This window comes from Nothoprocta perdicaria, unplaced genomic scaffold, assembly GCF_003342845.1.
Source record: "Nothoprocta perdicaria isolate Ctin4 unplaced genomic scaffold, notPer1 scaffold_25, whole genome shotgun sequence".
In the NCBI taxonomy this organism is placed as follows: Eukaryota; Metazoa; Chordata; class Aves; order Tinamiformes; family Tinamidae; genus Nothoprocta; species Nothoprocta perdicaria.
In genome coordinates, this window is record NW_020455477.1 from 5,223,495 (window position 1) to 5,248,472 (window position 24,978).

Sequence of the window (24,978 nt, forward strand, 5' to 3'; positions counted from 1 at the left end):
GATTTCTCTTGAGCTTGCTCCTATGATTAAAATATTTTATTGAAACATTTTACAGGTAAGCTGATGGCATGACCAATAAGGACTGTAGGAATATGGAGGGAGACTTCCATAGTACAGCAGAATTGTAAGTCATTTAAAATATATATTTATATATCCCTTTCTTTTAGGGCAAACTGAGCTGTGTGGTGGAAACTAGGAGAGCTGAGAATAGAGTCAAGTCTCTCTTCAGGAAATGAGTTACTGCCAGAGGAGGTAGAAGASAAATTAATGTACATATAGTACATTATACACATAATGTATACCTAGTTGCACAGCTGGAGTGAGCTCTATGCCTTAAGAAAGACAGGAAGGGGATAAACGAGACTTGGGTGGTTAGGAGGTTGTTCCATTACCTGCAGGAAAACCCACTGCATTTATGCAGATGCTCYAAACCGGGATGTTCCTCCTGCAGCACACAGCAGTGACAGGTTTGTTTTCAAACCACACATCCAACTTCTGCCATAGCCAAGGTCTGCACTTGATAGGGGGTTATTGAAATGGAGGGTAAAAGGTTTCAATATGCAAACTCACAATGTAGAATTGCCATTCATTGCATTTACTGTTGGGATTGGACTTGCGTCTCACTTCCTAAAACTGCAGTGTTTATCCTGGTGGTTCTGTTGATAACTTTCCTAGCCCACCAGCTGGATGATGAGACACAGACTAAGAAGGCAGGTTTCAAAATGAACCATTTGGTTGTACCTATTTACTGTTCTTAACTTTTCTCAAATACACCTAATTAGTTGGCAAGATATTGTTTTTCTTAAAGAAGTTGCTCTAGTTTGAGCTAATGAGGATATAATTACTCCATTTTGTGCTTAATTAGACTCTCAGACAGCTTCTTTCAAGCTCAGGTTATCTCCCGGATCTGTATTTTCTATGATCTCTGGGCTCAACTGGAAGCCCAGGTAAAGCAAGAGGGGCTCTAAACTCAAAAGTGCTGCTATTTTTAAGCTCATTAACTAACTGTTCAGGAACTCTGCTCTTGCACGGTTCACTTCTTCCAGAACATAGGAATGAGAACCATATGGTGGCGAATCACTGTGCTTGCATTTCTCAAGTTGCTCCATTATTTCCTTTGTAAAGTATTCAATCTCTGTTAAGGCCACACTGCGAATTCTTATGAAAAGTGCTCTTGGAATAGAAATTTCCTCATTATCCCTTATGATAAAAACACGTACTAAAAAATCATTTAATTTCACTGCTGTCTTGTCATTTTTTTTTAATTCCTTACAGATCCCTAAGCCAAGAAGGGCTCAGAATTGCTCATGCATTCACCTTGATATTAATGCAGTTCCAAGAATACAGAAATCTCGGAGCCACAGTGTGAGGCTGACTTTAAAATATTAATGGTTATATGCTAAATATGGACTATAGAAAGGAAGCAATTTCAAACATATTTTGTGTATCTATGAAAAAATAAGCAAACAAAAATACCTCCATGCCTGTAAACAGCTGAGGTTTGAGAACCTCTTCAGGGTGACTTCAGCGGAATTACATTAACAATGTATTTGTCTCAAAACCAGCGATGGGGCTTTGTGTGGCTTTGATGCTAGATACAGATTCCTGTGATGTTACTCGTCATGAAGCTCTTTTTCTTCAGTACTGACTCAAAAAGATTACTAATACTCTGTTTCCCTTSCAATTATTTCTTAACTCACAAGAGTCTTATTAAGACTATATTTCTATATGTTGAATTAAATGGCAGCTCATGTAAGTTTTTTAATAGGGCTGAAATGCACAAACACTTTATGTACCTTGATATTCTATAGAGTGCTCAGGTATATATTGAAAAAGATATTTTTCTATTCCATTTTTTGATGCTTAGTGAGTATACGTGTAAGATAACTTTCAGCTCTTATCACTGCTGTTCCAATAACTCTTTGGAAGAGAGATGCAACAGCAAGTAAACCTATTCTGGGCTAAGTGGCATGCTAACTTTAGAGGAGTCTGTTTTTCTGTATTGTGGCAAGCTGAGGGAGAGGTTAGAAGTACCTGGTATATTTTTATAATTTTTCTGTTGACTAATCACTGGTATCTTGCCTTCTTAGCTATCTTTTTTAAGGTGCARGTCAAATGGCTGGTTGTATTTGCAACTTGTGTTATTCACGAGCAACACTGGCAGTGATCGAGGTTTTGTCTACCTTTAGGATTAGGTTTTATAGCATGAGGACATTTGGCAGAGCAGGAGGATATATCCCTCAGAAATAGGACCTTTGTACCTTATTTATTTGGAACAAAACCCAGCACTTTGGGCTGTCCCCTGGGAGCAYGGTAGCTGCACTGAGTTTTGTTGGAGGGAGGTTTGTTTGACAGGTACATGGGGGTTGTGGGAGGGCTCAGCACTGTCTGGCCGTGTGTGCCCCTGTGCTGCTCAGCACAGCTCGAGTCTGCACCACCTCCAGTTGCTTATTCGTGGCCTCTAAATGAAGATACTTTCATGATGCAAAGCAGTGCACCCTTTGTCAGAAAAGATCTGCTGTCAAGCTAAGCCTTTGGGCAGACACAATAGCTATGGCACAATTTCTGTTCCCTCGGACTCTGAACAGATGTTTTCCACTAAAATGTGAGGAGACAGCACCCAGGGGCAGTGGCCTGGGGCGCTTGGCTGACCSATGGGTGAAGGGGTGAAGGTTTCTTTGTGTGCTCCTCCCTGAGCAGAACGACCACCCACCTGGGGCTCTGCAGACAGCGGAGATCCTGGRTTTATTGTGAGGAACAACTGGAAAATATGTTGACATTGGGATGCTTGGCAGATGCGAGCGTTGTGGGGAGCGCTGMTGAGAGCAGAGCTGGTGAGGAGCAGCCACGTGCGACTGCGTGGCCGGCGTACTGGGCTCTCCGAGGCTCTTGGGCACCTCATTCCTTCTCTTCTACCAGCTCCGCTCTGCAGACCCAGCACCAGGCTCAAACCAGCCAAGTTACACTGTCTTTAACCAGTATCAAGGCTCTGCTSGTCGCACGTGCCTGCTCGCCCCGGGGACCGCGTTCCTTCACGAGGACCTACACGAGCCCTGTGTATTTTTCTCCCTGCGCCCCAGGAGCCGGGAGAAGGATGCAGCTTTATGTTCTCCCCTGGCATAGCCCTGCGCGAGAGAGAGACCTTAATGTTTGGAAGGAGTGGGCAGAAACTTTCACTGCCTAATGATAAATGCAGGTATCAAATTTTAGTATTAAAGTGGCATACTTGAATCTCTGAAGAGCTCACATCATGTTGAAAGAAAATGGCTTGCTCCTTCTCACTGAGTCCTTTTCTTTTATATCAAAATGAATAACCATTCGTATGATTAACTGAGCTTGAGATTTAAATGTACAGACACTTACTTAAATAGGGGCCTGAGGTTCACCCAGATAGGCTGACACATAAAATAGCAGGAAATTATGCCAATTCTAGACTGCCCATACTCTAATTGCATCTGCTGTACGTTCAGTGTGACAAATCTCCAATCCCTGACAGAATATCACTTTCCCAGACAGCTTTTTACTGCCAGCTAATGCAATGTGTAATTCCACCTGCCTGGGGTCTATTCTTCGGGYTTTATATCCCCGGCAAGTGGTGGAGAGATGCTGCAACGCTGCAGATGTCCAAAAATGCATGCAGATCTCTGGGCGGACTGTCTAGCAACAGCTGATGGAGACTAATGGCACCCAACTATTTATACACCCGCCTATTATTTCTAATTTGCTGATTTTAGCAGCAGAGAAAAACTCATTTCACTGGCTGCCGGGGGCTTTGAAATCTCGAAACTTGCTCACCACTGCTGCAGTTCTTAACCTAATCAGCAATGCCCGAAATTCAAACAAAGGCTCGAAATGAAAAGGTTTTTAACCAGACGTACTCGTCACGTCACTTATCTTAAAGCTAATTTAGTTACATAAAGAAAGAATTTCAGATGGAATTGCCTGAAAGGAAATTTATGAAGCTGTTGAAGTAAAATGTTTTTTTTTTTTACAGTTAACTTGTACTTTTTCTTTGTTAGAAGTCCAAAAATCAACTTTTTTAGTATCCTTAGGTAAATTCTGTATGTAAGATATGAAAGTAAATGCTAAATTTAGGTTGTCCCCCTAAAAAAAAATTAATCCTGAACTATTTTTAGCCATTCAGATCATTTTCTACTCAGTGTGACTCTCTACATTTTTCTTCAACTCTYCATACTGTACTTAGATTTTCCCCAAATATATTTAATTTCATTTTTCATACCACTGACAATGTTGTAATCTTCTATTTATTCTCATTAGTGAAGTCCTAATTCTGCCCTTGGKAAAAGGCAAAATTACTATTCCATGTTGTATGGCCCTTTGTGTATGACTTTTAGTGGTTCCAAAGCAAAAATGAAGAAGAAAATCTTCTGAATGAGTCAATGAGCCAGCCTACAGTGTTTAAATTGGGAAAAGCAGTTATGAAGCAAAATTAAACAGAAGAGAATATTGTTTTATGAAACATAGATTTATTGAAGTGTTTCTAAAAGTTCAAGCATATACCAGTGTAGCACATCCTAAAAAGAGGAAGCCAAGCTGTTTCTCCCTGTATGAGAAAGCTGAAATGAAAAATTGGAACTTGGCATGAGGAAACCCTGGCAGTTCTGAACTCTGTGTATTATTTTATAATTCTGTCTTGAGCCTTGTTTGGCATGAGGTTGGGCTAATGCAAAGCTTTTGTTAGTGCTGCTGTTACGCTATTGTAAGAATACTAAATAAACAAGCAAGCTTCAAAGAAATATAGCAGATACTTGTATGCAAATTGAAACCAAACGAACCTTCGTGCCTTTGTTTTATGCATGCTGGGTGGTCCGGGTAATTGGWAGGGAACAAAGTAGAGCTTCATTTGGTGCTTTCCTGTGGTCCCTTTCAGCCTCTCACCATTTGCGTGTCTTATGTAYGTTTAGCAATTCCACTCCTAATCCGCTCAGATGAGAACAAATTGTACCTAACACTTATTCTTCCACCTCTTTTCCTTGAGCAGATGCTTTATCCAGCACTTGTACACAAGGCATGCATGTGTAGATACGTTTCAGAAAGCTTATGTAATTCGGTTGCATGGTTTGAGTATTTTTCCTTTAGGGKTATGCCTGTGGACTAATAAGCAAACAGCTTTAATTAGAAATCATGTAGTATTATTTCAGTAAATGTCACAGGGAATTAAAATGAATTAGGAATAGTCTGATAAATTAGTAATATAGAAGGAGAAATACCTTTGAAAGCCTGRGGAGGCTGCTTATACAGCAGGGAGTACCATTTGGATAAGGTTTCTGGCTAATACTCAGCTTATTCTAATTTCTTTTTCTAGTAGCCTTTGAAACTTCCTTTTACATGTCTATCATTGAGAAAGTGTTATCTAGTATTTCCAAATGTGGGAGCGGAGGTTTGCATTAGGCACTAATGCAAATGTTACACGAATTTGTGAGGAAAAACAGAGCTTACATAATCGGAGAGTGAATAASGTTGGATTTCTGTGATGAGAAGCTTGCTCACCGGCTCCGAGTGTGGATAGCGTGGGAGGTGAGCCAGCCGATTGGGACAGTGTCCAGCATCATGAGGCAGGTGGGGAACTTCACTCTTAGTCGATCCTAAAACCCCTTAGTCAAACCTAAAACCCCTTTTAAAGGACTTGCCCCAGCCAGCAGGTAACAGAGCACCTCAGAAATAAACAGCCTCTTTCTGTTCTTTTTCTTTTATAGCTTCAGAGACAGGCGAGCAGGTACGTAAGAGGCTGCCTGTGTGTGAAGGTGCTTTGATGCTATTGAAATCCTCAATTTAAGTGGCTTTAAGTCCCCAAGTGCAACTTGTACATTTTAGGAATAATTCTGCTTTGTTTTTCCTTCCCCTGGGGCATTAAGCTAATGCTTTTGAATGTTTAGGGTCAAAAGCAGAGCAAAACACGCTTAGAAGTCATTATATTAGATATTTGATATCAGTAGCTATAAGATTCTCATTGATTAGAGTTGCCAGTGGATGCATGCTGTATCTTGCATCCACTCATACCTTTCTTCTACCTTTCTTCTATACGCTGCATACATTAGTAGGTTTTTTTTTCCCCTCACAAATGATAAACAAAYGTGAATTGCCTTTCTGATGGTCAGAGAACTTGGATTCATGCCCCATCAGATGACAAAACGTTGTCAAGTGTCCTGAGAAATAGTAGACTTCATKAGCAGTGGTTCAGAGAAACTGGGAGTTTTCTGTCTGGGACCACATGCTCGCAGTTTCTCTAATGTTAGAAATTACAGCTMATAAAATTACAGGAAAACTATTTAAATATTTTTTTTCCAAATAAAATGAAAACTAATATACATTGTCCATGTATTGCATTCAGCCCAGTTTGCTTGTTCCCTTTATGCAGGTGGTTGATCTTGACTGGATGTGACTGATCTTCCACCCTTCTTTTGTGTTGGACACAGCACACACTGCCAACATACTGCTCAGTATCGCTGTCGATATCAACACATTGGAACTTGAATCTGGGGTCTGTTGCTTTTTGTCAGCTAAATAGAGGGTGGGGGGAAAATGTGCAGTGGAGGGTGACTTGAGATGGACTGTGTGATACCTGCCTGTTGAGCGTCATCCAAAAATACATGACTAGATAAGAGATCTAGGTTAAACACCTTGCTAGCAGTGACCTTCAGAGGTGCTTGCTGCCAGCAGGAGAGTCAAGGGCATCTTCCCTTGTGCACAGCCTTGGTGGAGCAGGTGCTAATGAGCTCCAATCCTCCTGATCAGAGGCTTGGGGCCTTTGCTCCAGCTGACCCCTGATTAGGGTGGGAGACACCACCCAATCAGAGTGGCGAAGAGGCTGTATAAGAGCCAGAACCAGAACCAGCTCCCTCTTTGTGCAGAAGGGTGCAAGAAGGCTGTTCTGGTCCGTGCCAGTATAYGATTCCTCAAGGTGGTTGTGATCTGCTGCAGACTTGGTTCTCCAGCAGCTGCTGAAGTCCCTGAAGGTGAAGTGTAAGGAGCCTCCACCCAACAGACCTTCTGTCAGCAGATACAGCTCTGCAGAGCCTCCTTTGTATGAGAAAGACYGAGAGTGCTGGACCTGTTCAAGGTAGGAAGGCTGAGGGGGGGATCTTACCCATGTATCTAAATCCTTGAAGGGAGGGTGGAAAGGGGTTGGGGCAAGACCCTTCTCAGGGGTGCTAGCAATAGGACAAGAGACAACACGGGTGTCCTCTGAACATTAGGAAAAAAATATCTTTACTGGAAGGGTAGACTGTGTGCTGGAACAGGTGGCCTGTGGAGCCTCCTTCCATGGAGCAATTAAAAAAACATGTGGACAAGTCCCAAGCCATGTGCTGTAGGTGACCCAGCTTGAGCAGGGCGTTGGACTAGAGGTCTCTTCCAACCCCAACCATTCTGTGCTCAAGATTCACCCTACAAAATAAGTATTCAGGCTACACTGGCAAGCATTTCATCAAAACAAACAAACAACAACAAAAAAAAACACTGTTGAGGAAGGGAGATATATTGGAGAGCTGACAGATTCCTGAGCAAACTGAGTAACAGAGGGCAGAATTGGGCCCCATTTGGAAAAGTGCAATTAAGCTCCACTTTTATTTTCATAATATTTCTGATACATTTAATATTATTGATGACTGACATATCAACATTATTTACAAACTTTTCAAAGCATCTTTGCAAAAAATGTATGGGATATTAAGTGGTGTTAAGTTGCAGCAGAATGCAAATTAGTATTCTCCTCTCTAGTGGTTTTACAAGGCTTTCATCATTTGTGAATTATGAAAATTAGATTTTATTCAGGGTCATGAAAACTACAGGTTAATCTATTAAAAGTATGCACAGTTTTCAAAGGCAATGTGTGATTGAAATTTTYTTAATTAATGATTGGGAGTTACACATTATTTCAACTGAGTAGTTATTTTGAATGCAAGGTCCATATTCCTGAGTTATTTGATGGTAACTTACATAGTGTTTCTTTTTATGTTATTTCTTCTTGAACAAAGAAATGATCTCAGATGAAAAGTTTGTGTGTAGGTCAAACAATTTAGTGAATTCTGGACTTGTATTTTGAATGGAAATTAGGAGGAATCCTTTAGTACTAAGAGCAGAGGTTCTTAGGGTTATAGGCATTGTAGTTAGTACCTAAGGGATGTGCAATGATCCTCACGTTGTTGGATGAGCTTCAGGTGTTTTGTCTCAGGAAACTTAAAGATCTCCATTATCACGAGCACCTGGAACAATTTGAAACACCTGAACATATTCTCAAGTTGGTTGCTCGTATACAAGATATTTGTATTTTGTATTTGTGGGTTTTGTATTTATCTGTTCTTGAATACTCTAATATGGTTTGCTGCTACAGGAAACTGCAGGAGAAAATTTGAGTTTGGGGTGAATTGTTTTATTCTTGTCAGCTTCTGCCAGATATTTGTGTCTGTTTGGATTTGTCTGTGCTGACATGAATATTTGGATTAGATAAATATTTCACATATTTATATAATAACCCGTGCTGTTTTAATATGAGTTGCAATACAGACTTTTTAAAGTCACTTTTTCATTAAACTTCTCTGATGCAAATGTCTTTGCTAAACAATTACCATGGAAGGGTAATGTTTTATGTCTTCAGTTAGAGGATTTTGTATGCTGTTGATGGAATTTTGTGGCACTGCAGGTGTGAACATCTTTAATTGTGCTCCAATTAATGATAAAACAGTGCAGTGAGCAAGACCAAAGCCACTTAATGAACAATAAGACAAACTGAGTAAATCAACCTTTATTTATTTAACTCATTCTTACAAAATTGGTTAGAGCAGTAGTCCTAACTATGATTTTTATCTAGAAGCTAAAATGGTGCAGGTTACAGCTCTGTTTCTGTAGCAAAAGAAGGAAATGTTGCAGCACTCCAGACAATCCTGCAGCCCCTCCTGAGGAGCTGCTGCTTCCTCCATGTGCTCTGGGAACTGGGATTACTGACCATTGCATATATCTAGAAAAGAACTTTCTCAAGCATGACTAGATCTCCATCTGGTCTCTATCATGGGACTCAGTGCACAGCTAGCATTTTATTCATAGTTTGCTTTGCGTATGGGTAGCTGTGGGGTAACCGTTGCATGTTGTGTATAGGTGGATGACTTCAGACAAGGAATATTTTTATTCTTTTCTATTATAAAAGCACTTTAAATGTTGACAAAAGGCGGTGAGTAACAGCTGCTGATATTATTTCATCTTTCTGTGCTCTAGTTCTCTCATCCTGCATATTCCACATCATGATGTAGGGATTCAATATAATTCACATGCTTAATGTAATATTTAGGCTCCTGGGATTTATGACTCTTCCTTCACCACAGACACTTGCTTGCAATGTGATAGAAGTATGAGAGACAGGAGATTCAAAAGTTGTGGTGGATTCTCTATCTCTTTTTTTTTTCTGCATTGTAAAAGTTGGTTCTTCAAAAGGCCTAGACTAAATAGCTCCCACTTCATTAGGTTTCACGCAGGAATAAAGCTTTTTTCATGCAAGTCACTGAAGTCAATGCACTGTAAAATTTGCAGTGATGAAAATCCGCAAACCTTTTCTGACCAAGTTTGGGAAAATCACTTAATGTCTGATATTTYGCTTTGTTTTAGGGAAGAATTGATAAGTGCATCAGTATAGGGGCAAATTAGGACTTTTTAAATTTGAATTTATACTATGTAAATAGTTCTGGAGAAACTAGAGAGATTACGTTTAAAATAAGGTAATTCTCTGTATTAGAAAGGTATAGACCTCAGCTTGGGCTGGAAATGGCACTACCTGGAGGTCGCATTGCGTGGCATGTAATGAAGCGTGCGAGGTCGGGAGGTTTGGGTTGAGTCCSTGACCCACGTGCTCTTGGACTAAGCAATGTTCCTGCTGTCCTTTGGGGCTCGCTGGGAGCTCCCACACCGCTGCAGCCTGTTCCTGGCCTTTCTGGGTACCCCTGAGGTACCAAACCTTGAGCAGCCGCTTGCTGCTCAAGGCACAGGTTTTCTTTTTGCCTTTTATAAGGAGGAAAATCAGCAGAGTAACTATAGAAACAGGCAGGCTTGGCCAGAATAAAAGTGAAGAAGAAAGTACAAGTGAAAATAGTCACATGAACCAATGAACCTGTGTGAAGAAGGGACAAACCAGTTACTCTAATTRTATATAAAAGAAACTAACCTGCAAAGTTTATTTTTCTGAGTGCTCAGCTGGTAAATATCCTTCCTGGATGGCTACTTCTTCTGTAATCAGTAACATTAACGATCATTTGACAGCTTTTTCCATTGTAATTGTCCCTTTTTGGATTGATGAAGATGATTGTGCAGTCTCTAAAGATAGAATAAGGTAGCTGATAATATCCCTGAATTAGTCCATACACTTGTTTGCTTCAATGGTCTGCTAAAGCATAAAACAAGGAGTGTTTCGGGGMTGAACGAAAGGTTTTCATTACAACTGCTTTCAGAGCAAGCAGGAACATCAGTAAGCCTGGCTCTGCGGGCAGGGATCGCGCCGCAGCTGCGCAGGTTTTCCAGCTCCGCAGCCTGTCGTGTGGCTGCAGCAAGATGAGAGGAGCCTCCAGTCACTGGGGCGAACGTACTTCAAGGGAAACTGCCTTTTCTCAGTGTCGTGCTGCTCTGGGAGGACGTTTTTCCTATGATATCTACRTAGGTACAAAAGGGAGAATCCTCTGATAAAGACTTTTTTTTTCTTCCCCCTYTTCATTAAATTTGTCCTCAATCCCACTTTAGAGTGCTGAGCCTGTCGGCATTTAGCACAATTTCAGAGCTTCTTTCTGCCCTCCAAAATTCAAAATCTAAAATGAGAAAAAGCTGAACAAGATACTGCATTGTGGCTTTCTTAATTACTCTCTTTTTTTTTCCCTTTAATATAGAAATAGGAAAATATTTGATCAGAGTGGCCTGAGTTTGTGTGTTTTGGGTGCAAGTGGTTCATTGTTATCAATAAAAATCAGGACTGAGGGTCAACCCAGATCATCTTTTACATCAGGTTCTTATCAGAAGACAGAGAGAGCTGTGTCCRTTTGAGTTCCCTATAGAGACTGGTATTACCCTATAGCTGAATTTTTTTGATTGTTTTCTTGAAGTGAAAAATGATATTTTTCTTTACATGATAAAAGCTCTAGTGAACAAAGTGATGATGAGTTGGACTGTTGTAAATAAGCACGATTATTTTCTGATGAGATTAATGTATTTTTTGCGTCTTATGAATATTTTTTATGGATTATCCAAACAGTGRAGCCATGATTAAATGAGTTTAAATAGGCAGACGACCGTTTCAGGAGATGATACTCAAAAGACAAGCTGAATGTGGAAGGGGCTGACAAGAAGTTATACTCCTGGTGACAAGAAGGTCTCTTGTGGTRTTAAAAAATCAACAGTTGTCAGCAGGGAAGAGCTGGTACATGGTTGGAAAGGTCAATTGTTCAAATTGGTTTTAATTGGAGGCTGATGGGGAGGCAAGGGGTGCCCAGTTCTAGGTCGGGGTCTTTTTCTGTGGATGTGATGTGGGGATGGAGAGTTGCAGACTGAGGCATATGGTTGGATAAAGGATCAAAAGAGCAATCTTTTGATTTTGAGGGAAGTAAATTATGGTTGTATGTTTTTGTTTTAATCACCTTTCTCACATCTTGTTGGAGTATTTGCAAATAAATTAGTTTATTTTAGCCTGAAGAAGTTGCCTTCAAGGTGCTTGGGGCACTCTTGCTGGATCCTGTGTTTCCATGTGTTGCCTTGGGTATCGGAGCATCAGCAGCTGTGGCTCTGGGCTGCACTGGCCCTGCTGGGCTCTCTGGTCTTGCAGGCGTTTGGGCTGACGTGGGTTGTCCTGTGTCACCATTAGCAAAGCCAAGGTCTGTAGCTGAAGGCTGCCGATCCGTGATGATCACAAAGGGCTTTTGGAATAGTGTGGATTGCTTTAATTTAAAGMACATATAGGGCTGGGAAGAAGTGCTGACCTTCAGGTTGTCTGGAAAAACAACAAACGAGCAAAGCCCTGTTCTTTTCCTGAAACAGTGGTTCAAGCTGGAGTAAACTCTCTGAACTGAGAGAAAAGCCAGAGCAAGGGGTGTGCACATGTTTGGCTCTATGCTGGCTTTCCACATGCACAAGCACAGTGTTTGCCTTGTGTTTTTGAATGTTGCTTCAAGATGCTTCTGGTAACCTGAGAGGTTGTGTAGCTCTGAGCTGACGCCAGGTTCTTGGCATCCCTTCCAAAGGCAATCCCTTTAAAACCGGTAAAACAACAGAATCGTGGTARACCTTAAACCATATTGTACTGCTAAAGCATATAGGAAGCTGTAGCGTTACATGGTGTTTTGCCTTTTGAATGCAGAAAAATCCAGCAGAAGTGAGACAGGCTCCCTTGGGCTCAGGCCGTGTCCTGGGAGGCTGCTGTCACCCTCTCCCAGTGTCTGAAAAGAGGAGATTCAGGACACTGGAGTAAAGGTGGTTCATTTCATCACAAGGCTCAATTCTTTTAAGTGGAAAATGAGACCAATATTAGATCTGGCAGCCAACCCAAATCATTTAGGCTCTAGGTTATCAGCTCCAGTGCTTTTTATTAAGATTGATAACGTGGGAACACTTCACTGGAGACTGGAAAAAAAGCCTAAAATCATTAGGACTGCCGTGAAAAACAGCGCAGGACTCGTGGCCAATTGCTTGTGCAGAGCTGCTTCAACAGCCCTGGCAGTGAGAGACTGGGAGCATCAGGTGGCTGGTGGCGCGTGGAGGTCATGGAGCAAGAACGGTGGTGAGCACAAGCCTGTCCTTGCTCCCTGGACCTGGTGTGGGACCTTATTGGTGTTTCCAGCTCTCCTTAGCAAACAGGGAGAGAGGTTTGTCCTTCTTTTCCCTCTGTGGTTTTTGTTTTTTTTTTTACTTTTCCCCGTATTTGTTCCTTGAGAAACCATCTCTGTAAAACGAGATGGAGCCTGGCTTCAGAACTTAATTCTGTGACTTGCCAGCAAATTTGATAGATGAGCCCAAATCCGTGTGTTTATTGAAGCAAGCTTGACTGTAAATTCCTAGTGGCTGGAGAATAAAAGCATCTGACAGTGCAAAAACCTGACATCTGGTACATTGTTAAAGCTACAAAATTGTTTCTATGGATCCAGCGTGGTAATGAATATAGTTTAATGAGCCATAGAATAAAGCATTGTATAATATTAAAATTCATCTGTTTACGTTTTATTTTACTACGTTACATAATAATATTTCAATTTGTCCTGTTAAAGTAGATAACTATTTGCAGGTTTTCAGGAGAGTAAACAAGTAGTTTCAGAAGAAAGGGCAAGAAATTCCTTACAACCATAAAACCCTTCTGCAGGGTAAACAGTGGAAAAATTGGCCTCATCCAGGCTCCTCCTTAGGCTTCTGATGAAACATTAACCAGTACTGTTTCCTGTGCATTAAATGTAACGCAATACAAGTCCCCAGCACAAGTTTATATAAGATTTCTGTATTACTTGGGTAAACATACACATGAATGTGAATTTTTGCTCTTTTATTTTTTGTTTTAAATAAGGAGTTTTGCCACACAGTGTTTCATTACCGCAGTATTATTGCCTGGTTTGCTTCCAGGGAAGAGAAAGAATGCCCAGTTTCAGGTGTGCCTTGTGCAGAGTCGTGCTGGGAACAGCACACAGACATAGTGCCACCTCACTGTAATGCTCTTTCRTTAGCCAGCTTGTTGCTTGGTGTTTCCTGTGCTGAAGGTGATCTGTTTTAGTCTGTGTTTTTAGCATGGGTAGTGCCCACATGTACCATGGCCTCGGTGAAGAGCCACCAAACAGTGTCCTGGCAGCCAGCTCCCTRCCGGTGCTGAGGCTCTGCCTGGCACTGAGTAACCCTTCAGTGGGTTCTCTTCTCTGAATCTGCGTCACTGCTTTTCTTAATCAAAGTTTGGAAGTTTTTCTTAGGCTGTTCTTTGTGATCCTGAAATTAGCAGTCCCCTCTAAAAGGGGGACACTCCAAGGCTCGCAGTGCTGTGCTCTCCATTTCCCCATGGAGTGATTTGGCTCTGCAGGGGTTGCATCCTGCTGAGCTCGCTGTAGAATTATCAGACCCTCAAACTAGGGACCTTAGGTCATCTCCCTCATCCCATTGCGGTAYTTACAGCCATGTAAGTACTTATAATTCTAACCCATCACTGCCTTATACTATCAATCAGGATACAAAGGTTTCCTGAACATGGGTTTTGAACACTGGGTGCTTCTGTCAGCATTTCATACTTCCTTCTTCCAGATGGTATGTGATGAATCTCCAAAATCAGACTCGTGACTGTATGGCCAGGGGCAGGAAGAGGTGCCTTAGCTCCTGTTTGTGGGCTTGGTYGTTCTGAACCTGCCTAGTTCTTGCCAGCCTTGGAGTTTGTCTGGATTGTGTGGGGAGTGGGGGCACTCCTGCTGGGAAGAGCTGTAGAACAGAGGATTTTTCCCCCTCGCCTGAGTTCTGACCCACTGTTGGTGCTGTGAAACAAGATTTGAGTCCTAAAATAGCACTTGCATCTGAAAATTCATTCCCTGCCTGCTTTTTGGTTTGTTTTGGTATAAATCTGGGCCAGCTGCTGTTCAGAGGAGGCCCATGGCAGCACAGAGCGAGCAGTGTTTTCAGGAGCAGCCCACATGCCAGTTCCCCTTCAAACCTACCCCAAACCCGGCAGAAATGGCAGAAAGAGGGAAGCTGATTTTCTCCTGGAATACTGTCTGAAAGAAGAGCAGAAATCTTTGGGCTCAGGGCTGCAGGGAAGAGGTGCCCAATGTGTGAGGAAGATTTCTAGGAAATAGCCTAGAAAATGCTCCTGGTACTAGCGCAGGGCTGGTTACAYGACAGCAGATGTTAATAGCTGCAATAACATTRCTATGGAAGGTAAAGCCACATTAGGTATCTTTTTAAAAGGTTTTAAAGTTTTATTAGCTATGATTCTTTTTCTCTTTTTTTCTTCTCTGAAGACTTSTGCCACAAGAACCATAGTGCTGCAGGAGCACTATTTTGCAGCCAAAAGGATATGAAAAATAGGACTGATAAAATTCAAAACTCCACATTAAAAAGACTTCTGGAAATCACTTTTCTATGAAATATCACATATGCTATGGTTACATAAATGCTGTGCAGACACTTAAAAATAGTGCTATTATCTTAACTATGCCAATAACAGCTTTGTGTTCTGCCACTCCATCATGTGTTTTAAAGATGCTGTGTGCCTATTTTACATTTTATTAATAGGACTGATCAGTTATATAGTTTATATCTACATCTCTTCTGTGTCACATGGTTAAAATAATAGTTTCTTTTAGCATCTGTTTTCTTACTGTCTTGCTGATGATTTGGTTTTTGCAAAACACCCCTGCGGCCTTACAGGAATGGGACAAGTATTTTGATTTACAAAGAAAGACCGTAACCTGTGTGAGTGCCATGGTGGATTGACAGCTGTTTTACTGCCATCTGTTTTCTCTCTGGACCTCTGTGGCATTTTGAGAGATCTTTTGTGGGCTGAATTTGTTCACAGCTTTGGGAACTCCGTGCTAAAGAGTTTAAAAAAAAAAAAAGTGAAGCAGCACTTGGACAAGATATAAGGAGACTGGTCGAGTATATTATGTACTGACAAAACATTTCTACAGTTGCCTAGCTGAGGATGTGCTTTTCTTTTGTCTCTCCATGTTACACATTTTAGGGCAGCAAGAATGTACTTACTGGCTCTACTTGTGCTGAGAAAGTGCCCAGAGCTTTGAACTGGCAGGCTCTCTGTTTATCAGTGTGGTGCTTCAGGGAGTTTAACTTGGGAAATGGTACTGGTAAAAATGGAGAGTGAGAGGAGAAAATGGAAAAAAAACAGAAACAAATTCTGTTCTTCCTACTGTGAACATGGGATCTGGATTAACTGCCTTAATAAGTCTTCTCTAAGCACTCCAGAGATGCCTGGGTTCACACTGAAGGGTTGATAGACCCTGCAAGTGTTTCTGTAAGCGCAGTCTCCTTCACTGTATTAAAAGAAAGATTTTGTGACTGTCATTGCATGCTGGCAGCAGCTTGCCCAGGCTGTGCCTGCCCCTGCYACCTTGTCCTGCCTCCTCGACAGAGTAAACGCTGTTAGGAAATGGTAGGGATGTACCACTGTCTGTGGGAAAACCCCCTTTCACAACTGCCYTACCTTTAAAAAAGTTAAACCTGACCATGTGCAAAATTTTATTTTCTGGTTCATATTAAAGTTAGTGGGCTAATTAGAGTTATGCATATGCAAATGTAATTAGGGAGGACATGCATGAAAAATAATTGAAAAGACATCTTGATGAATATTTCACTAATTCCATAACAAGGATGACATTTGATCAGGAAGCAATTGCTTAGAGCTGCTGTTAATCCAAATGTCATAAACGTTTGAAGAAGAGATCGCCGTTGTGTGTGATTTTTGGTTCTCAAGGAAAAAAGAAAGTGCTGAGTGTAGTCTTGTGTTTTTTTGTTTTTTAAGAAGGCCTGGTGAGATGTTACCTGTAAATGTGGGCGGTTGGAGCGTGGCTCTGAACGTAGCCCGCGGGTAGCCCATGGGAGGACATTCTGCAAGGCATGTGGTGGGGTGTATCTGAATGACCAGTGCGCGRCATGCCATAAAACTCTACTCAGATCAACAGGAGTCTAATTATGACAGCCTGAAGCTGTTTATAATTAGAATGCTTAATTAGGTGAGACACAAACAATGAGCAGGCTCACTCGGTTAATGTTCTCTGCATCGCTGTCTCCTGACAGGAAATACAGCCCCTGTACCTGCTGAGCGATCAGAGCCAGGCTCCGTCTTGCTGGGGCGGGAAACGGCGGGTTTCATGGCAAGGCTTCAGCGTCTCCCTCTCCCAGCTCCAGCTTTCTCCCAGTTGCACCRTAGCTGTGTGATTCCCTGGCTTTCGTAGGGGAAGCAGCTCTTTTATCCTTACATGTTTGTAGTAAACCCAAAATTTCACAGGAGGCTTTCACTGCCTGACTCCACTGAACACAGAGAGGTGACATGTGCTACATACACCTATTTAATACACCTTGTGTGCTTTATAGACACTAGATTATGGATTCCACWGTAGTAGGGGGAAAAAAAAAGAGGAGGAAAGTAATGTGAGTGTTCTTAGTGGCAGGGCATTCTTTTGACTAGAGTACATCCTCTCTGCCAGCTGTTTAGAAATTGTTTTGGTTAAAGGATTAAGAAAGAAAACTTTCCAAGGCTTCTAAAAGAATTGGCAGGAAAAAGCATYAAATATACTTGAGTGTTAAAAATGAATCCATGTGCACTTTAAAATGAAACATTTGCTTGGGCTGATTTTTTTTTTTTTTTCCTGCTATTAAGGTTAAAAAAGCAGTTTCTCAGAGTTTATGCTTTGATCATCATGTGATGATGTCAGCACCAAAACCTTAATATGGTAGTGTCGGTAAAGCAGAAATTGTAAAAGTGCTGCAAAGAAGTACTGGAGATTTGTGGTGCTTTACAATTCCCGCTTTTAGCCTGTTTGTCAGTCAAACCAAAGTGACAAAATATTTTGCTAAACTAGGAATTTATTTGGTCATGCATGGATCCAAGTCTTGGAGAATAATTCATTAATATTTGCAATTTTGTGGTCATTACAGCTGTAGAATAAGTTAATAAAAATGACTTACAGGGCTGGCTGCTAATTTTTGACTAACAAGTTGTAATGCTTGCTTATGTGCTCCAGGGATTTTTTCTTCTTTAATGCAATTAGCATTTTTATGCTGAGGGAGGCATGTTCTTCAAACATGAATTATTAACCAACACTAAATAAAATTTGATATATGCATATATGCCTTACTGCATGTTTCTTCAGGCAGCTGATTTTTAGTTTAACAATGCCATGTATTGTCAATAGCTTTTACCAAAGTCAGGTGTTTTATGCTTTCCATTGTCTTTAAAATCAACTGTGCGCTCCATACACAAGCAAAGRCGTTTTCAGCTAGAATGTTGGATTAGATTATTTTATATTTTATTGTATGCTTTCCAGGAAATAAGGCTAAAATGAAGTGATAAACCTGACTCAGAATATATCATGTTTAAATGAGGAAGCAGAGCGTATAGGAAGATTATTTAATAGAGTTCCTGAGYATCAGCCTTGGAACCAGTATTGTTTAATATTTTCAGTAATAGCTCTGGCACAAAATGTGTAGTATTCTGTTGAAATTTACTGATGATTCCAAGTTAGGCATTGTCAATAGAGGAGACAGATTGAATTCTTGGCCAGGAAGAGTGCAGTGACAGGGAGTGTAGGAAAGCTGAGAAAATAGTTAAAAGGAGAGTTGACTCGATAGTGCAGAATGTAAAATGAKGCACTTGGGGACAAAATGAAGATATCCCGCTGTCATCTAGAAGAATAAATTGATCCAGGTAGGGCTGTGTTGTCTGTTGTGATGCACCTGCAGAAAAAGGCAAATGTGGGCACAGGCTGTGTCATCGAAGATGATTGCGGCAGGAGCCCCAGAGCACTAGAGCACTAACCCCCTTTTTTTTTTTTCTTTTTTTTCCCTCCTCTCTCTTCTCCTGGTAAAGAAGCATGAATTATAACATACAAGGACTGAATTCTAGGCTGCTTTGCTTTCTTCTGAAAATCTACTTTGCATTTTACAGTTTCAGCATAAATTCCATACATTGAAGATTTATAAAATTGTGTCACTTTTGAAAATTTGTACTTTATGTGTGTTCTTTGCATGTGCTATGTGATGAAAAATACATTTCATCTATAGAGAATATCTTGCCAATCATACTTTTATATTTATATCTAACTTTTTTGTGCATTTTCCTAATACGTAATAGCTTCACTTTTAAAAGGACTAAAAATACTCACTGTAAATGTAAACACGTCTTAATACTTGACTTATGTCACATAGGAATGCAAGCATTCAGTGGAACATAAACATAATTTTTAATATATATTTTTAGATGTAGAAAACTGTAACAGTGGAAGCAGTGGAATAGTCACACATGGGGATTTACAAACATTAACATCTGCTGTGTTGTTTGAATGCTATGGAAATATACTGCAGAGTGCRAGTAGAAATAATTACAGGTTAATGGAAGAGATCCAGACGGACTGTGTTTATTAACATGGACAAAMTCTATGGTTTGCATTAAAACACTGTGTGCTGAGCAGTTCTTCGGTGGTGGTCCGGAGCAGTGGAAGTAGCTGCAGCCCTTGTTCACAGTGCCCTAGGGAGGCCCATCCCAGCGCTTTCAGAATAAATGGCTTTTGGGGGCTTGACTTGGTAGATGTGCTAGTGAACGTGGTGCGTGTCTGGAGGAAGAGCAGTGGAAGGGGAAAGTCTTCTCCAGGCCTCGTGTCCAAGAATGTTCTGCATTGAGAAATGGCAGCTTACCGCGGCTGGGAATCTCCCCAAGCTCCTCTCGTGTCCCCGAAGGCAGGAGATGGACTAACTATGCAAGCTTGTGCTGGGGCTCTTTCTTCCACGGTGTTTCCTTCTCTGTCTAATGTTTAAATGTAGAGAGGTTTTTAAGTTTTGTTTCATTTTGATGCTCTCTTATCTATGATAGACCAAACACAACCAACTCCTTGACAGATGATTTAGCTCTCCAGTTTCTTAATTATGAAATTATTGCCATTATAATTAATTTCATTAGCCACTTYTCCTTCCTAGGAATCATTGACCTCTCTGGCAAATACTTACACTTTTATGAAATAAAAGTGTATGTTTAATATCTAGGATTTTTCCTAGTATTTTATTCTCCAAGACACTTGTACATTTGTTTTTACCTTATGCATTTACAGCTTGATAAAACAGGAATATTTTAGTTGAAAACGCATGACTGTAGATAAATAAATGTGATCTGTGGAGATGAGTTAATGAGTTAGTCATGTTATGTTCCCTTTGGACTTGCTGGAATCTCTATACTCAGTGAAATCCAGACTGTAATTAGTAGGACCCTAAAGGCAATGTTTCCATTTGATCAGCTATATTGTCCTAAAAACGCCTGTTTTTCTCTACTAATGATTTCTTACATGCTGACAGCATCTTTTCATCAGATCTATCCATTTCTGATGACTTCCTGAAATCCTTTCTTCCAGGTATATCCAGTTGCAAGTTAGTAGTTAGGATTTTTTTTTAATTTTATTGCTACACTCTTGTATTTTACAATATCTTTTAAAAAATATATATTTTGTAAGCAACCAGATTGGTTCAGCGATTTACTTTATTGATTTTACTAATTTACCGTGAATTTAGACAACACTTCACCTATTATCTYCTCTTGTTCAAAATCTAGATGACAGGAACAGAATTTTCTGTTGGTGGGATGAGAAGTAGGAATTTACTCCAGATGCTTCTGTTAGTGTATTTTTTAAAGGATTCTAGGTAAATGATGAGGCAATAAATGCTAAATGCTGCTCATAGTCTGTGAGATATTAATTGATAAAGTGATGGGAGATGAATACAGCTCTTCCCAGGAATGTGGCTTTATTGGTCTATGAAAAGCTCAGTAGCTTGTGCGTTTGTGTGTTTGTTTTCTCCAACTATATCAGCTGACCTAGGAAAAGACTCTGCAGGTCTCTGCCTTCTGAAAATCAGTATCTCAATTTTCCTCTATCACAAATCATACAATTTGTGAGTTCAGTAAAACTTATCTAAAATAGAAATGTAGGCAATTTTTAAACTTGTGTTCAGGGAAGTTTTGAATCTATAAAAGACATCTGTTTTTAATCACCTTTATTGAAATTTTGGCATCCCTGACAGCCCTGTATGATGATCTTTTTTTTGTAATGTATGGTATTTCTTTAGGACTCAAATTCTTATTGGCTTTTAGAAGATTAAAAGCCTCAATTGCAGCCTGAAGCCTTTCTTCAATACAGTTGACATTTCTTCCAGAGACAAATGGATCATCAAAGCATTTATCTTATTATTTTTCAATATCATCAATTCCCTTGAAGTATGCAATATTGTCAGCAATTGTTCAATTCGGTCATAAAAACAATACAAAAAATTGAATGGAATTTGTTTTCATTAGACTGTTTCAACAGTCCTGTTCTGTCTAATAACAGTTTAAAAAAAAGCAAATACTATCAGTGGACATCAGAGAACTCGAGTCTTTGATACTCCAGAGATATGCAGCAAATCAGCTTAATCTCTAATACCGTTTGCGCTTAGTGAGATCGCTCTATAGTGAAAGGGGTATTTCCAACATCTGCAAAGCTTCTTCGTGCAAAATAGGATCTATGCAAGCCTAAACCACGAGTCTTAAGCGAAAATCTGAAAATACGTTTGAAGCAAATGGATGTTGGAATATAAGACTATTGGCCATCTGGTCATCATATGTCTGCTTTGCGAACTTGAATTGGTTTGTCAAGGGTTTCAGAGCTGTTTCTGAAGGATTAGAAAACATGACAAAACCGGGAGATTGCCACGAAGTGTTGTGAAAGGCTTGGGCCCCTTTTGGCACGTGTTTTTTCTCAGCCTTGAGCTCTAGCACAGAACGTGGGCTTTAGCCATTTACCGTCTCCTGCTGGATGGGCTCAGATCRGTACCCTCTGGTTTTGCTGGCCCTGGCCTTGTGGCACTTGTGACAAAAGGAAGTTTAGGCTGACAACTGTCTCTTTTTGCCCCTTTTTCTAGTTATTTTTGAGAGTATAACCTGGAAATGATATATATGTGTGTGTGTGTATATATATATATATGGTGGTTTGATATTATAGGTACTGTATTACTGATATAGAGTGTTTTATTATAGCTACTGCACAATAAATGTCTTAGAGTAATTACTGAGTTTATTTGAGGTTACAACCATCGCACACATTCCTGTAGATTTTCAAGGTCTCTTTGAAAAACTCTCTTGAGGTAACGTGAGCTTGTTAAGATCCTTGCAATCATCCAAGTGTCCTGGTCTTTACTGGACTGGAAAGTTGATAATTAAAGAAAATTGCTAATAGGAGCAGTAGAAATATGTTGCATGAAAAGATTTAAACTATTTTCCAGTAAGAAACTTCAACACGTACACAGGCAGCAATATATCATTAATCAGGAAAGTAGATACTCAGATTGATATGTCAGCCATGCCTTTTTTTTCACTTGATTAGTGGGAAATGTGCTGCTGAAAATTGTGTAAATGATCTGTGAATTATTTTATTGAATTATTGAACTAATTTATATATCTTCTGCATCTTTTTGGTTTTTTCTTCCTCTCTTCGTACCAAGAGAATGTTCTGCCAAAACGTGTCTGTGTTGTAGGCAAACGCTGGAGTGCTGTTTGATGGCAGACTTGGCCAGCTCTGTCAGCCTTCTTGTGTTCCCTTTGCCGGGGCTTCGGCTGTATCCAGAGAAGCATTTTGTAGTATTTGAAATCCTTACTCTTGATTCTACATTAAAAATGCAGTAATTCTATTTACAGTTTTACAGTATAGCTTAGTGAGTTTGAGGTTCTTACTGCTATGTTTCAGTGCATAAGTGGAGGATTTTTTATTAGKAAAATTAGTAGTAACAATTACAAGATATGTATTTGTTAGAATGGATGGTTCATAGTACCTTAACATCACAGTGTGGGAAATTGGAAAGTCACAGTCTAATAGCTTGATCCTCAAGTCCAATTAAGAAGTGACTAAGCAAAGAGATGGCATTTGGTGGTGTGAAGATGTCTGAAGTGCAGTGACCTTCTCTGTTGCTTCATCCAGTCTTGACAAACTATGGAGAGAGGTTTGGGGACTTTTTTCTTTTTTTTATCATGCTACAAGTGAGCAGAAATGCCTGTTTTGGGCATGAATTCCTGTCTGTAATCTTTAAGTTCAGTTCTTTGACACCTCGTATATGCCTGCTGAGGGTAATGGTGCTATGCAGGGTCAGACCTGTATTGTTAATATATGGCTGAAGCAAAAATTGACAGGATTATATAGAAACTATTTGCTTTTCTCTTTTCTCTTGGTTGTGCCTTTTTCTGTAAGTGAAAGCTGCTCCGAACACCAAGCTGTGTGAGGAWCATGGGTTCCTGTTGTGTTTTACAAGATTGCCAGTCCCCATTCCCCATTCCCGGTATTCAGATCGGAGGTACTAAAACTCCCAAGGTTTATAGTTAGGATTTGGGCATAAACCACACAAACATCCTAATGTTTTCTTGTGTATTTAAGTGATTTTTCACAGGGATAAATAAGCATATCTGAAATGAGAGTTAAAAATACAACAATATGGAATCTGGAATCTTGYTTGCCTCACTCCCCTTGGGTTTTCACTGAATATAGGTTTTATTTTTTTCTGTAGTCTTTAGTTTCAACTTATCCTCTGGGGTGCTGAATGTGGTACTGGTTGCTTAAGTATCTCGGCCTCCAAGCACTTTGGCAGTTCTATGCTTATACCTTTAATAATTTAGGGTATTAATTCTTGCCTGCGAGTCTGCTTTCCCTCCCAATGCCACAGTGCCCAGACCTGGCAGTCAGCCCAGTCATTCCCAGAATCCCTCCAAGGAGCCAGAGGGATGTCTTGGAAGAGGAGATTTAACTTGTTCATCTATCCCCCAAGCATCCTCTGACCCCTCTGGGGTAAAAAGACCGTTCCTGGTAGCCTGTACTTCTTCCTTTGCWCTGAGGAATAGATCTTGATTTGTTTGTGTGGAATAATCAGTTCTTTCTTCCTTCTATAATTTGGGATTGGCCCAAGTTCAAGACTAAGGGATAGTGCTAAAGAAGTGGATTTTCTAAGTTCTGCAGCAAAAAAAAAAGTCCTTGTGACCCTTGAGGCTTAAAGGCACCACCTCATGATCCCRGAGTGAAAAGCTGCCAGCTGGTTTCCTTCACAAGACTGGAAGCATCCTGGAAATCAGTAGGACTGCGTAGAGACAAGAATATTTGGTTTCATACTGTTTTCTTATACCTCTCCTGGAATTAATGGGGTGTATGAAGATGATGGGAGGTTGTTGGAACAACCTGTAAGTAGAGATTATCTGATGCTTGTTCTTGCTCAATGTCTACTTTTATATTAATGTTGTGCATCTTAAAGATATCGGCCCCATGAGCATTAGATTAAAAAAACCCCAAAGTCTCAATCATCAGTCACATAAGTTCCATTAGTGACATTAGATCATGCATGCTATACTCTGTGACTTTTTAATACAAATATGTCTTAAAAGCATAACCACAGAGATTGTAAGCTATTTAAATAGAAAAATAAGACTGAAGATGGAATATTAAGTGCTCTAAGTATTAAGAGGAAAAAAAAAGAACAAACGCCAAAACCATAGGAAAAGTAGATAAGTCGTTAGTGCAGACCAACTCTCCCATAGGCAAAACRTTCCCTACTCTAAATGTTAAGCCCCAGAAATGTCTTAAAAGATAATCAAGAAGGAAGTTATACAAATGCCATAAAAAAGGATGAAAATGCATATTCCTTTAGGTAATGTAATTGCATCTTGTAAAAAAAATCTCTTTGATACCAGAATTCATCTGTTTTACACCACAGTGGTTATAACAGTGACTTCATTAAATATTGTAGCTTCTTTTAAAAGCTTCATATGCTTGCAAATCAGTAGATCATTTGGAAAGATATTGTTACTAAGAAACACAAAATAAGTTAGTTCACTTTACAGGAACTTTTAAACACGTTTTGCACCACATGATTTAATAAGTAGCTAGGTGCAAGAGTTTGATTTATTAATGCATTGGCCCTTTATGTGTAGAAATCAATTTAAAATTATGAATGCAAAAGGCCAAATCTTCTTTTCAGCTTAGTCTTTTTTTTTTTTTTTTTTTTTTTTTTTTTTAACTCTCTTTAGTGACTTGGAATTGTTATTGATGTTGGGCCCCTGTCCTACAAAAAGCACCTTTAAAATAGGATCTTGCATGGGTATTGTGCTGTCAGGACAATTCCACATACATGGGTGAGTGCTTCTTTTCATGAACAGAGACTTAAAGTATTTTTTAGATAGGTATTCTATACAGTTTGGGGAGCAAGGACAGCACTGTGTGCACTGTGCAACTTTGACCAGCTCAGTGG

The 24,978-nt window shown here is 40.1% G+C and overlaps 1 long non-coding RNA gene across 1 annotated transcript in view; it reads left to right on the forward strand.

Moving 5' to 3' along the window:
- The first annotated feature begins 7,040 nt into the window (after positions 1-7,040).
- The window catches only part of LOC112947922, a 93,103-nt gene continuing 75,165 nt past the window's right edge, over positions 7,041-24,978 (forward strand). Inside the window, exon 1 of the long non-coding RNA XR_003249498.1 lies at positions 7,041-7,081. This is a non-coding gene — a long non-coding RNA (uncharacterized LOC112947922). The remainder of the gene's footprint in view (positions 7,082-24,978) is intronic.